The 14,778-nt window shown below is 46.3% G+C and overlaps 1 long non-coding RNA gene across 3 annotated transcripts in view; it reads left to right on the forward strand.

The window, feature by feature from the left end:
- LOC115847808 (uncharacterized) overlaps window positions 1-14,778 on the forward strand; it is a 92,369-nt gene that overhangs the window by 36,158 nt on the left and 41,433 nt on the right. Inside the window, exon 6 of one of the 3 annotated variants that reach the window (XR_009560037.2) lies at window positions 476-587. The exons of the other annotated variants lie outside the window; for them this stretch is intronic. This is a non-coding gene — a long non-coding RNA (uncharacterized lncRNA). Of the gene's footprint in view, window positions 1-475; window positions 588-14,778 lie in introns of those variants that run through there. 3 annotated transcript variants of the gene reach the window in all.

Below are 14,778 nucleotides of genomic sequence, written 5' to 3' on the forward strand. Positions count from 1 at the left end.
CTGCAGGGTTGTTGCAGACATTCAAATAATACCAATAAAAAGCCGAGCCCAGATGTTTGGTTCAGGATAGAAGGCTGAGCATGTGCGTTTACCTGTCCTTCCTCCTGAAAATCCATGGAAAGAAACTAAAGAAAGACAGATAGAGAGAAAAACGAGAACAGCAGAGAATTGGTGTGGGGGAGGATGCCTTGGATCAATGAATCAGATTTTAACATTTTTCTGGAATACCGGAAGGGGTCGAATCACTTTTATGGGTAAATGGGATCAGAGGAAGCCACAGCTGAGATCAAGAAGTAGAGAAGCCTACGGGGTAGGAGTGGGTGTTTTGTTCTGTTTTAGCTGGGGAGTCAAAGTGGGAGAGAAGAAGAGGAAGGAGGTGCAGGAACCAGGGTGGTGACTGATGGGAGAAGAGGCTGTAGTACTGCCACATGGCTTCCTTCACTTCTACTTGTTTGGGTCCACCATTTTCCCCCAGGTTGAGACCGTGCGATATTCTCCAAAGAAATGAAGTAACCAGTCTAACAGGGGCCAGGCTCCCACGTGAGGGACAGAAGAGGGCCCTTCTCGTTTTGACGCTGAGGCACAGGTAAGAACTTGCTGTCAGCTGCCTACCTGGGCACGCTAGAAGCAAGTCCGCCAGCCAAGAAGTCTAACTCGCATGCACAGAGCCTGCTTTCAACTCAAAGAAGCAGAAATAGCTCAAGAAACTATCAGAAAACTTAATAATAAAAGTAAAAAACCTTTAACTCATCAGGGAGATTCAGGAAATGACTCCATGCAGGAAAAAACCTGCTGCATTGGCGGGTGGATTCCTAACCACTGCACCACCAGGGAAGTCCCCAGGCAAGGCTTTACTGGGGCTCCTGCTGCAGCAGGAGGGGGGTTCCCTTGCTCACTTCCTGAAGGGGGATGAGCTGGTTCCTTATATAGGGTGAGGGTAGGGGTGGGTCCGGGGGTCGGCCCAAGGGGTGGCTTAGGTGGTCTGCCCACCCCTTTGCTGGTGCTGTGTGGGTTTTTGGTCTCTTTGTATCTTGTTCATAATTTGCCCCAACTGTGCATACACGCAGTTATTTTTAGTCCCCTATAGTTTCTTTGTATTTTGTTGCTGGAGGAGAGGATTGTTCAGTTGCAAGCACTGCAGCAAAGGGTCCCAGGTCCCAGCCTGTCTCACGTTCACAGTCTGACTCTGCCACTTACTAGTAATGTGACAAGTTACTAGCAAGTTGCTAGCATTTCGTGTCTTGGGGTGCTCCAGGGTAAAATGGGAGGTTTGTCAAGGGCTTAAATCGATGGCACTTGGAAAGCTCTCAGAGCAGGGTCCTAACCATGTTGGCTCTTACCAACCATGCAACTAAGTCTGAGACTCAGGAGGTCAGGGGAGGACTCTGCAGGAGCCTGGGATCCCTACAGCTCCTACCTGACACCCAGCTTCAGTGTTGGCCTCAGTTCTGTGCTTCTTGAATTGCAGCTGCCTGTGATTAACATGGGTTCCAGGTGTGGTTGGACCAGCTAGGTCACAAACATCAATCCTCACCCTGGGCCCTGCAGCCAATCGCAGTGCTTCCTGGGAGAAGGGAGCTCATGGAGATGCTTATCTTTTTAATTAGATTGGGGCCAGGAGGCAGGATCAGGTATGTTGAAGGGTGGAGATCATTCAGGGTCACACCAACTAATGGATGGAAACTCCCCAGGTGATCTCAGAAAAAAGCAAGGAGTCCAGCAAGTCCCACCCCTGGCTGAAACTGGTTCAGTGCAGGATTAAGACTGTTGGCATTGCTCGTACAAAGACTTTCCCAATTTATTATCCTGGGACTGAAAATTGGGCAATAGTTTAGAAGCCTGGGTAAACGGTAGTGTACCAAACGAGTTTACAAACTTGCTTATCTGCAAATAAAGTCATTTCTTGGAGAGATATGGAGACTTATTAGTAGAATCATTGTTGAATGAGCAATGTTATTCACAGGAACAGCCGAAGCAGGGGAAGAGGCACTGGTCTAAGAGCCCCATGGTTCCTAGTTCCAGCTCTTCCAATAACTAGCTTTCTGAACTCACGAAAGTGTCTCTTCAGTTTTCACATAGGTTGACCAGATGACTACTAGCGGCTAATATGGATAACGTCCACCACTTGCTGGGTGATTACTATGCATATTGAGGCACCATATTGAGCACCATGTGGAGCTAAACACTCCACATATTATATCACTGACTCTTTCCAATAACCCTGTGGTAGGCATTGTTAACCCATTTTGTAGATGAGGAAACTGAGGCTGGGGAGAGTAGGTGATTTGCCCTGGAGGCAGAGATAGGACTTGAATCTAAGCACAATGCTCTTCAGCCTGCCCTGGTATCTTTAATTCAATTTGCCATGAGTTCCACTTTTTAAGCGCCTATTAAGTGCCAGACTTGTGAATAGCCAACTATGGTTTTTTTTTTCTTTTTTTTTCTGCCAAGTATGTTTTGATATCCCAAGCAAACTTTGTGGAATTGCAGAATCTTCAGGTCTGCAACAAAGAAAGTCATCCTGCCTCTTTACCCACAAGGCAGGTCTGAGGCCCCTGAAATGCCCCATATGGGCCATCTATGATGTGCAGTGCCCTGAGCCAGCCCAGCCTGTCCAACGATACAAGTGGTTTTCCACACCTGAGAGCGGCAGGAGGCCATCAAAGCTCTGACTTAGACCTCCCAGTGGAGATGGACTCTCCACTCTAAGCCAACCCTAGCCTGGCCCAGGTCCCACCCCTACAATGTCAGGGGCCCAGTTCTCATCTCCAGGGGACCACATCTCTGAGCCTGGGGCTGTCGTGAGCTGCAATAACTAGGTTCTGAGGACCCAATTCTAGCCTTTTGTGACATTAGCTTCCCAATTGCCACCAGATTATTGATGCACCTGGGGTCTTACCTTCGATTTGGGAAAGTGCCCTTCCCGTCCCTGTCTTATCCTTGCCCCACTCGCCTCAGGGTTTGAGCAGTGGTTGACACTCCTCCCAATAACCCATGCCATGGGTACCATCTGCCTTATTATTTTTTTTTTCCATCTGCCCTGTTTTAACAGATGAGGAGACCCAGTGACAGGCAAGGGTCTTTTCCAAAGTCACACAGCAAGGATGTAGTGAAGCCAGAACTTGAACCCCATTTCTTGACTCCAAGTCTAATTCCAGTGGTCCAGCTTCCCCAAGTGAGATGAATTTATAAAACAACCTGGACACACATAAACACAAGGTTATTCCCCTTTCAGTTCTCCATCAGTCTTCCTAATTACCTCAAGGAGATGCAATTTAGTGCTAGGATGTCTTCAGTGCTCGTCCCACACTTGCCCTGTTCCTCATTTGAAGTGAGAGAGAGGGTAAGGAGTCAGGGAGGGGATGCGGAGGGAGCCTCAGCCTGCTACAGAGCCTGGCTAGAAATGGCATAACTTTGCTTCATTTCTTCTCTGTCTCCATGGTTACCCCTGTTTATGGCACACAATGCAATTTCTCGTCTATAATAGCGATACAAGATTTCCTTTTCAGATGACTTTAAGTGTAATAATAGACCAGGCGATATGTGATGACTAAAATAGTGCAGGTGGTTCTCAAAGGACTGCAGTTGGGGAAATACTGCCCTACACCAGGCTGACCCCGAGTGCTCAAAGCCAACCCGGCTGCTGGTTCTGTCTCCTCTCCCCTCCTGCGTCCTCCCTAGCTGAGCAATGGCACCTTTGTGTGGGGTCGAAACGCCACAAGGAAAGTCTGCGCTTCTCTTTGGTTGTTGATGGGATGGGGGTGTTGGAGGAAGGAGGTGAGGAAGGGCTGTCTCCACGCTTTCAGGTTTCATAAGGTGGCCAGGGTGACCCCAGCATATGTGCCAATATCTTGGTGCTCAGTGTGTACGCCTGGCTCTGCGGATTGTAACTCGGAGTGTTCCCTAGAGGCTGAACCTCCTCAGTAGAGTAAGGACAGAGGGGGCCTGCCATCCCCTCTCGGTGGGGGGCCTGGGCGAGTAGCTATTAAACCCTGAGAGAGTTAGAGGCTCAGGCTGAGCTGATCTTGAGGCTTGGTGGGTTGGGATTCAAGGGCCACCCTATCGTGGAAGTTCTTGTTCGGGGCTCTGGCTGCTCCTGTGTGGCTCAGAGGGAGGGCGCTACGATGGGGGAAGGGTCCCCTTTAGCCGGGGCTCCTGAACTGCAGGGGCCGCTCTTGGGTGTCTGCTGGGCTCCCGCAGCAGAAGCACAAGGGGGTTTCTGCACTGCCCACATAACCCAGAGCACCCTGACACCACTTCCCGAATCTTCGAACTGCAGTGAGTGAAGACTGCAGTTGTTCAGAGCGACTGGCTTTGCTGTCAGACAGACCTGAGTGTGAATCTCCCTAGTTCCCCTCAGCTGTTCAATGGGGATAATAACACTCCTTACCTCTTGGGTTATGGTGAGCATTCAATGAGATTTTTAAAAACATTTTATTAAAGTATAGTTGATTTGCAATATTGTTTAAATTTCTGCTGTACAGCAAAGTGACTCAGTTATACATATATATATTCTTTTCCATTATGGTTTGTCACAGGATACTGAATATTGTTCCCTGTGCTCTACAGTAAGACCTTGTGTTTTGTCCATCCTGTATGTAATAGTTTGCCTCTGCTAATCTCAAACTCCCAATCCTTCTCTCCCTTACCCTCCTTCCCCCTTGGCAAGCACAAGTCCGTCCTCTATATTTGTGAGTCTGTTTTTGTTTCGTAGATATGTTCATTTGTGTTGTATTTTAGATTCCACATATCAGTGATATGGTGTTTGTCTTTCTCTTTCTGACTTTGCTTAGTGTGATAATCTCTAGGTCCATCCATGTTGCTGCAAATGGCATTATTTCATTCTTTACTATGGTTGAGTAATATCCCATTGTTTCCATTGTCTGTATGTGTATATATGCATATATATGTATATATATATACCACATCTGTTTTATCCATTTGTCTGTTGATGGGCATTTAGGATGTTTCCATGTCTTGGCTACTGTAAACAGTGCTGCTATGAACAGAGGTGTGCATGTGTCTTTTTGAAGTATGGTGTTGTCTGGGTATATGCCCAGGAGTGGGGTTGCTGGATCATATGGCAGCTCTGTTTCTAGTTTTTTGAGGAACCTCCATACTGTTTTCCGTAGTGGCTGCACCAGTTTACATTTCCACCAACGGTGTAAGAGGGTTTCCCGTTCTCCCCACCCTCTCCAGCACATTAAGTGAGGTTCGTCAAGCTGATTGCCTGACACGTAATATGTGCTCAATAAACAGTGCTCAGTGAACACTTCTCTGTTCAGAAATCTAGGATCTGGAACTTGCAAATGATGGATGCTGGTTCCCCTTAGCCTACTTTTCCAATCTCTTCATTGTCTGGCCCCCACCTCCCCTAGCAACCAAATGTAATCCATGCTAACCCAGAAATATGCCCCAAGCTCTCCTGCCTCCATGCTTCTGCTTCTGCTGTTGCCTCTTTTTGGAATTTCCTGCCCACAATTTCTACCTGTTTAAAATCCTTCGAGGCCACCTCCTTCAGGAAGTCTTCAGTCTTGCCTACAGCCAGATGTAATTGCCCTCTTTGGAACTTCTATGGGGGTTTGTCTAGATACTTTCTACCCTGCAGGAGAGGAGACAAGTTAGTCTGACAGTCTCCCTAGCGGACTCTGAGGTCCCAGAAGGCCGAGGCTGAAAGAGGCGATTCCTTCCTCTCTTCTTGATTCTGTGCTTTAGCAAAGCTCCCTGCACACCTGAAATGTCCTTTGATTGTCTTGGATTTTTAAAAAAAATTTATTTTATTTATTTATTTTTGGCTGCTTTCGGTCTTCATTGCTGCACGCAGCCTTTCTCTTGTGGCGAGTGGGGACTCCGTTGTGGTGTGTAGGCTTCTCATTGCGGTGGCTTCTCTTGTTGTGGAGCACGGGCTCTAGGCCTGTGGGCTTCAGTAGTTGTGGCACGTGGGCTCTAGAGCTCAGGCTCAGTTGTGGCGCACGTGCTTAGTTGCACAGGCAGAAACTTGCTGTCAGCTGCCTACCTGGGCATGCTAGAAGCAAGCCCGCCAGCCAACAAGTCTAACTCGCATGCACAGAGCCTGCTTTCAGCTCAAAGAAGCAGAAATAGCTCAAGAAACTATCAGAAAACTTAATAATAAAAGCAAAAAACCTTTAACTCACCAGGGAGATTCAGGAAATGTCTCCATTCAGCAAAAATAAAACCTGGGTATTATGATGAACATTCAGAGAAGGAGTTCTTATATATTAAAAATATGATTGACAACATTTTTAAAGATCAATAAAAGTATTGCAAAAAGACTGAGAAATTTCTCAAAAACAGACTTACAGTGAGAAATAAAGGTCATGTTAGTGTTCATAGCCGCAACACTGAATGTTGGAAAACAATGGAGCAATACCTTCAAAAGGGCTAAGAGAAAATGGTATTGAACTTAAAATGTAACATCCAGCCAAATTATCAGTCTGGCATGAGAGAAAAATTAAGGTGTTTTCCAACATTTAGGGATTCTGAAAGTTTCCCCTAATTCATCCTTTTGGTAAAAGATTGCTTGAGGATGTACTCCAGCAAATAAAAGTCCAAGATAGAGGATGACAGGGTATCCAAGAAGCAGTGAATCCAACCCAGGAGAGCAATGTAAAGGGAACCCAGAATGACAGACAGACGATCAGGAAAGAAGGTAATGGATATTAGATCATTTACCAAATAGCAGGTGAGAAATTTCCTGGCAATTAGAAATGCCAGGAATAACAGAAGCCCTGTAAGAAAATGATAGTCCAAATATGAAGCAAACTAAATGTAGCATGTATCCTGATTCTGAGCATGTCTCAGAAGAGAGTATCCTTCTTATCTCCTTCCTCCTTGAAGTAGCTCAATTTCAGTGACATCGAGTTATATATCGTTCTCTGTGGATCCATTCACCCTTAGTTCTCCAGTAAAGAGTATTTATTTATTCATATCATAAGAACTGTTTATTTCGAGTGTCATAATCAGTCTACAGACAGAGCATGAAGGGCTTAATCATCCTTACATGATGTATCAAATTGCTTTCAGCTGCACAGTTGCTTAGGCAAATGAGGTTATTCTCCCCTTGTTCCAAGAGGACCAGAAATGGTCGAACTTGCTGAAGGAGGCTACCAAGGTCATCTAGTTTTTTCCATCTAGCTTCAGTGTCCTATATTATTTAATTTTATGAAGAGTTAATGAAATTTTAATTAGAATTTTTATAAAATTGTTCATAGTTCTAGAGTTCAATGTGTATCTAACTGACAATTTATAAATATGTGTAGATATATAAATTTAAGAGTAGTATGAAATGTTTAATATTACAAAATATTCCTCAGTTGCCTTGTGAAACTTCTACAAATAGCATAAACTCATGAATGTTCTGGAAACACAATTTAGAACACAAGGAAAACTAAGAGCAATTCATGTGTCACACTAATGGGAAATGATACTTTATGACATGAGAATCTACTGCATTCATGCTTTTTGAGGAGAAAGATTTATGAGTTAATTTGTCCTTTCATCTCTTCCACTCAGACCCACCCTGCACTTTTTTTTTGTTTGTTTTAACTTATTTTTATTTTTGACTGCTTTGGGTCCTCGTTGCTGCGCATAGGCCTTCACCAGTTGCGGTGAGCGAGGGCTACTCTTTGTTGCGGTGCGCGGGCCTCTCATTGCAGAGGCTTCTCTTTGTTTCAGAGCACAGGCTCTAGGCACGTGGGCTTCAAGTGTTGTGGTAGTTGTGCCTCGCGGGCTCGAGAGCACAGGCTCAGTATTCGTGGCACACGGGCTTAGTTGCTCCGCGGCATGTGGGATCTTCCCGGACCAGGGCTTGAACCTGAGTCCCCTGCATTGGCAGGTGGATTCCTAACCACTGCACCACCAGGGAAGTCCCCAGGCAAGGCTTTATTGGGGCTCCTGCTGCAGCAGGAGGGGGGTTCCCTTGCTTGCTCCCTGAAGGGGGTGAGCTGGTTCCTTATATAGGGTGAGGGTAGGGGTGGGTCCGGGGGTCGGCCCAAGGGGTGGCTTAGGTGGTCTGCCCACCCCTTTGCTGGTGCTGTGTGGGTTTTTGGTCTCTTTGTATCTTGTTCATAATTTGCCCCAACTGTGCATGCACGCAGTTATTTTTAGTCCCCTATAGTTTCTTTGTATTTTGTTGCTGGAGGAGAGGATTGTTCAGTTGCAAGCACTGCAGCAAAGGGTCCCAGGTCCCAGCCTGTCTCACGTTCACAGTCTGACTCTGCCACTTACTAGTAATGTGACAAGTTACTAGCAAGTTGCTAGCATTTCGTGTCTTGGGGTGCTCCAGGGTAAAATGGGAGGTTTGTCAAGGGCTTAAATCGATGGCACTTGGAAAGCTCTCAGAGCAGGGTCCTAACCATGTTGGCTCTTACCAACCATGCAACTAAGTCTGAGACTCAGGAGGTCAGGGGAGGACTCTGCAGGAGCCTGGGATCCCTACAGCTCCTACCTGACACCCAGCTTCAGTGTTGGCCTCAGTTCTGTGCTTCTTGAATTGCAGCTGCCTGTGATTAACATGGGTTCCAGGTGTCCGCTTGGACCAGCTAGGTCACAAACATCAATCCTCACCCTGGGCCCTGCAGCCAATCGCAGTGCTTCCTGGGAGAAGGGAGCTCATGGAGATGCTTATCTTTTTAATTAGATTGGGGCCAGGAGGCAGGATCAGGTATGTTGAGGGGTGGAGATCATTCAGGGTCACACCAACTAACGGATGGAAAATCCCCAGGTGATCTCAGGAAAAAGCAAGGAGTCCAGCAAGTCCCACCCCTGGCTGAAACTGGTTCAGTGCAGGATTAAGACAGTTGGCGTTGCTCTTACAAAGACTTTCCCAATTTATTATCCTGGGACTGAAAATTGGGCAATAGTTTAGAAGCCTGGGTAAACGGTAGTGTACCAAACGAGTTTACAAACTTGCTTATCTGCAAATAAAGTCATTTCTTGGAGAGATATGGAGACTTATTAGTAGAATCATTGTTGAATGAGCAATGTTATTCACAGGAACAGCCGAAGCAGGGGAAGAGGCACTGGTCTAAGAGCCCCATGGTTCCTAGTTCCAGCTCTTCCAATAACTAGCTTTCTGAACTCATGAAAGTGTCTCTTCAGTTTTCACATAGGTTGACCAGATGACCACTAGTGGCTAATATGGATAATGTCCACCACTTGCTGGGTGATTACTATGCATATTGAGGCACCATATTGAGCACCATGTGGAGCTAAACACTCCACATATTATATCACTGACTCTTTGCAATAACCCTGTGGTAGGCATTGTTAACCCATTTTGTAGATGAGGAAACTGAGGCTGGGGAGAGTAGGTGATTTGCCCTGGAGGCAGAGCCAGGACTTGAATCTAAGCACAATGCTATTTAGCCTGCCCTGGTATCTTTAATTCAATTTGCCATGAGTTCCACTTTTTAAGCGCCTATTATGTGCCAGGCTCGTGAATAGCCAACTACGGTTTTTTTTTTCTTTTTTTTTCTGCCAAGTATGTTTTGATATCCCAAGCAAACTTTGTGGAATTGCAGAATCTTCAGGTCTGCAACAAAGAAAGTCATCCTGCCTCTTTACCCACAAGGCATGTCTGAGGCCCCTGAAATGCCCCTTATAGGCCCTCCATGATGTGCAGTGCCCTGAGTCAGCCCAGCCTGTCCAACGATACAAGTGGTTTTCCACACCTGAGAGCGGCAGGAGGCCATCAAAGCCCTGACTTAGACCTCCCAGTGGAGATGGACTCTCCACTCTAAGCCAACCCTAGCCTGGACCAGGTCCCACCCCTACAATGTCAGGGGCCCAGTTCTCATCTCCAGGGGACCACATCTCTGAGCCTGGGGCTGTCGTGAGCTGCAATAACTAGGTTCTGAGGACCCAATTCTAGCCTTTTGTGACATTAGCTTCCCAATTGCCACCAGATTATTGATGCACCTGGGGTCTTACCTTTGATTTGGCAAAGTGTCTTTCCCCTCCCTGTCTTATCCTTGCCCCACTCGCCTCATGGTTTGAGCAGTGGTTGACACTCCTCCCAATAACCCATACCATGGGTACCATCTGCCTTATTATTATTATTTTATTCCATCTGCCCTGTTTTAACAGATGAGGAGACCCAGTGACAGCAAGGGTCTTTTCCAAACTCACACAGCAAGGAGGTAGTGAAGCCAGAACTTGAACCCCGTTTCTTGACTCCAAGTCTAATTCCAGTGGTCCAGCTTCCCAAAGTGCGACGAATTTATAAAACAACCTGGACACATATAAACACAAGGTTATTCCCCTTTCAGTTCTCCATCAGTCTTCCTAATTACCTCAAGGAGATGCAATTTAGTGCTAGGATGTCTTCAGTGCTCGTCCCACACTTGCCCTGTTCCTCTTTTGAACAGAGAGAGAGGGTAAGGAGTCGGCGAGGGGATGCGAGGGAGCCTCAGCCTGCTACAGAGCCTGGCTAGAAATGGCTTAACTTTGCTTCATTTCTTCTCTGTCTCCATGGTTACCCCTGTTTATGGCACACGATGCAATTTCTCGTCTATAATAGCGATACAAGGTTTCCTTTTCAGATGAATTTAAGTGTAATAATAGACCAGGCGATATGTGATGACTAAAATAGTGCAGGTGGTTCTCAAAGGACTGCAGTTGGGGAAATACTGCCCTACACCAGGCTGACCCCGAGTGCTCAAAGCCAACCCGCCTGCTGGTTCTGTTTCCTCTCCCCTCCTGCGGTATATATATATATATATATATATACCACATTTGTTTTATTAGTTTATCTGTTGATAGACATTTAGGATGTTTCCATGTCTTGGCTACTGTAAACAGTGCTGCTATGAACAGAGGTGTGCATGTGTCTTTTTGAAGTATGATGTTGTCTGGGTATATGCCCAGGAGTGGGGTTGCTGGATCATATGGCAGCTCTGTTTCTAGTTTTTTGAGGAACCTCCATACTGTTTTCCGTAGTGGCTGCACCAGTTTACATTTCCACCAACGGTGTAAGAGGGTTTCCCGTTCTCCACACCCTCTCCAGCACATTAAGTGAGGTTCGTCAAGCTGATTGCCTGACACGTAATATGTGCTCAATAAACAGTGCTCAGTGAACACTTCTCTGTTCAGAAATCTTCTAGGATCTGGAACTTGCAAATGATGGATGCTGGTTCCCCTTAGCCTACTTTTCCAATCTCTTCATTGTCTGGCCCCCACCTCCCCTAGCAACCAAATGTAATCCATGCTAACCCAGAAATATGCCCCAAGCTCTCCTGCCTGCATGCTTCTGCTTCTGCTGTTGCCTCTTTTTGGAATTTCCTGCCCACAATTTCTACCTGTTTAAAATCCTTCGAGGCCACCTCCTTCAGGAAGTCTTCAGTCTTGCCTACAGCCAGATGTAATTGCCCCCTTTGGAACTTCTATGGGGGTTTGTCTAGATACTTTCTACCCTGTAGGAGAGGAGACAAGTTAGTCTGACAGTCTCCCTAGCGGACTCTGTGGTCCCAGAAGGCCGAGGCTGAAAGAGGCGATTCCTTCCTCTCTTCTTGATTCTGTGCTTTAGCAAAGCTCCCTGCACACCTGAAATGTCCTTTGACTGCTTTGGATTATTTTTTAAATTTATTTTATTTATTTATTTTTGGCTGCTTTGGGTCGTCATTGCTGCGTGCAGCCTTTCTCTAGTTGTGGCGAGCGGGGACTCCGTTGTGGTGTGCAGGCTTCTCACTGCGGTGGCTTCTCGTTGTGGAGCATGGGCTCTGGTCCTGCGGGCTTCAGTAGTTGTGGCACGTGGGCTCTAGAGCTCAGGCTCAGTTGTGGCGCACGGGCTTAGTTGCTCCACGGCATGTGGGATCTTCCCAGATGAGGGCTCGAACCTGTGTGCCCTGCATTGGCAGGCCGATTCTTAACCTCTGTGCCACCAGGGAAGCCCTGTCCTTTGATTGTTGAATGAATGAATCAATGTGAGAACCAAGAGAGCCCGACTTTGGGCTCTGTTTTTGTGGGACACTGTTGAAGGCTGGGTCAGGAAAAGACTCAGGTGGAATTAAATATGTATTAATGAAGTTATCCTATGGTCCCCAGCATCCTGCTTTGCCTAGTGAATGTGGTGGTGAATTCTTTCACTTCATACCACAAATATTTATTGAGCTCTGCCTTAATGCAGACATTGTTCTAGGAACAGCAGACACAAAGCTGAGTAGGACAGTGTCCGTCTTCTCCAAGAACCCACCGTGTGGGTAAGGAGCTGTTTAATAAAAAGTCAACAGAAGATGAGCACTGTGTAGAGTAGTAGCACCTATGCCTTTTTATACAAACCAGTCTCCCCTCTCTTCCTGTCTTATTGGACCCCCTCCCCGTCCTGCCCCGGTCTGGGGACAAGTGGCATCGCCTAATCCAAGGAATGACCCTGGGGACATTCTATTTCACATCTCATCTTACTTCAGTGTTTCTAACCTGTGGACGATTTTGCCTCCCAGGGGACGTTTGGCAATGTCCAGAAACATTTTTGGGGGTCACAACCTATCCGGGTGGGGAGAAGCAGCTATTCCACTGGCATCTAATGGGTAGAGGCCAGGCATGCTGCTAAAGATCCCACAATGCATAGGAGAACCTCCCACAACCAAGGAGTGCCCGGCTCCCAATGTCAATAGTGCCGAGGTTGAGAAACCCTGCTTTACGTTTACCCTATAAAACTGTGAGATGAGTGTTAGCAGCTCAAACATGTAGGGAAGGGAGCCAGGGGAATCAGAAAGCCTGCTTTCCAACCCCTGCCTTATCACAAACTTGTGTCGGACCTCTGGTTCATCCTCCATCAAATGTGGATAGTCAGGGCTAGCCCTGCCTCCTTGATGGAGATATTTGGGGACTGACATATGCGCAAGCAATTGAGAGCACCTGCCAGGGAAGGTGGATGATGAGGCTGGGCTTGGAGGGGGTGGGAGGCCCCCATCTAGCTAATGTCTATTGCAGACACTTGGCCCAAATTTTCTAAGAGAGCTTCAATTTCAAATACTCTGCCCTTCCTCTGTCTTCAAAAATAAATTGTACAAATCAGGCCATCTGTGCCTCAGATTAAAAGACACCTGGATCTAGCTACCGTTCCCTTCTTTTCCCTTTTTTGTTTATTGTAGAAAATTTTCAAAAATTAAAAAAATACATATGTAATCCTTTCAAATATAAAAATAGAAGCCTAAAGTAAACACTGCTTTACAAATGACTTTTCCCTTGCTTCTCTGTAGTTATGAACATCTGTCCATGAAAGTAGTTTGACGTCAACAATTTTATTTTAGTAGATTCATTCCACAATCTATTTAACCAATCCCCAACTTTGAAACATTTTTGTTGTTTCCAAATCTTCACTATTATACTCCGTGCTGTGATAAACATCTTGGTATCTTTAGTTTGTGTCCATTCATAATTATTTCATTAGGACACAACATGCCTTGAAGTAGAATTTCTGGCTCAAAGTACAGATATTTTTTTCTTTTTCAAACAGTATTTATTTACTTTTAAAAATGCTAGTTCAGTAAAATTTGGAAAATTCAGAAAAATAGAAAGAAGGAAAAGTAAAGAATTATCTTTATCTACCATCTGACCACAACCACTGTTGACATTTTTGTATATTTCATTTCCATATTTTGTATGGCTTCTTTTTTCTTTTCTATTCTTCCTTTTTTTTTTTTTTGCGGTACGCGGGCCTCTCACTGCTGTGGCCTCTCCTGTCACGGAGCACAGGCTCCGGAAGCGCAGGCTCAGCGGCCATGGCTCACGGGCCCAGCCGCTCCGTGGCACGTGGAATCCGACCGGAGCGGGGCACGAACCCATGTCCCCTGCATCGGCAGGCGGACTCTCAACCACTGCGCCACCAGGGAAGCCCTGGCTTCTTTTTTCAAAAAAAATTCCTGCATAATGAATTTGTAGTCTAATATCTGTTTAAGATTCTTACCATAATCATTTACTGTGTTTTTGCATTTTTCATGGTTGTATCATAACCTGTTGTGTGCACAGACCATGGCTTAGTTGAGCAGCTTCATGGACTTAAAGTTATTTCCAGTTGTTCACAATTGTAAATAGTGAAAATGAACCTTTTTGTGAGTGAGTGAGGCTTTTTTTTTTTTCCCCCTCTTAATTTGTGGTGAACGCCTTAGAATAGATTTCCAGAAGTGAAACTACTGGGACAAATGGGAACGATTTTAGTGTTTGACGTACATGCCAAATTATTTTAAAAGCCTTATGCCCTGTGAATCTGGGTGGTTTGCACCTTGTTAAGGCCTTTTCCACCTAAGGCCTAATCGGCCCTTGGAGAACTTGTCCCGATTTATCCTCCGGCGGCGGTGTCTGAGAGTTCTAGTCCCTTCTTGGGATCTTTTGGGCTCCAAACCCAGCCAGACTGAGGTGGGAACAGATATTCAAACCCGCCTCCCCGCTCCCACCCCCACGTACAATTCCCTGGGTCTCAGGGATTACCCAGGCCGCCCTTGCCTCTGGGTCTGGAGCGTCCCCTGCAGTCCACGTGAGGAACTTCCCTCCCCGTCCTGGGACCTGGGCTCCATTCCTTTCCCACCAAAGCCTCTTCTGGTCCCCATCCAAGTTGGAGTGTGGCCTGAGCAGGTGCACCGTCTGTCACAGCCTCTCTGAGGTCGCCATTGTCCCTTAGGCAGCACAGGAGCACAATCCATGATGTGTCAGCCTGCTGACACAGTGCTTTCCTACTCCACATGGCTCTGCCATGTGAAAGCTCTTCTTTTTCTTGACCTAAAATCGCTTTCCTTGGTGGTTTCCTTGCACTGCTCAAGT

Source organism: Globicephala melas, chromosome 19, assembly GCF_963455315.2.
Source record: "Globicephala melas chromosome 19, mGloMel1.2, whole genome shotgun sequence".
Lineage (NCBI taxonomy): Eukaryota > Metazoa > Chordata > Mammalia > Artiodactyla > Delphinidae > Globicephala > Globicephala melas.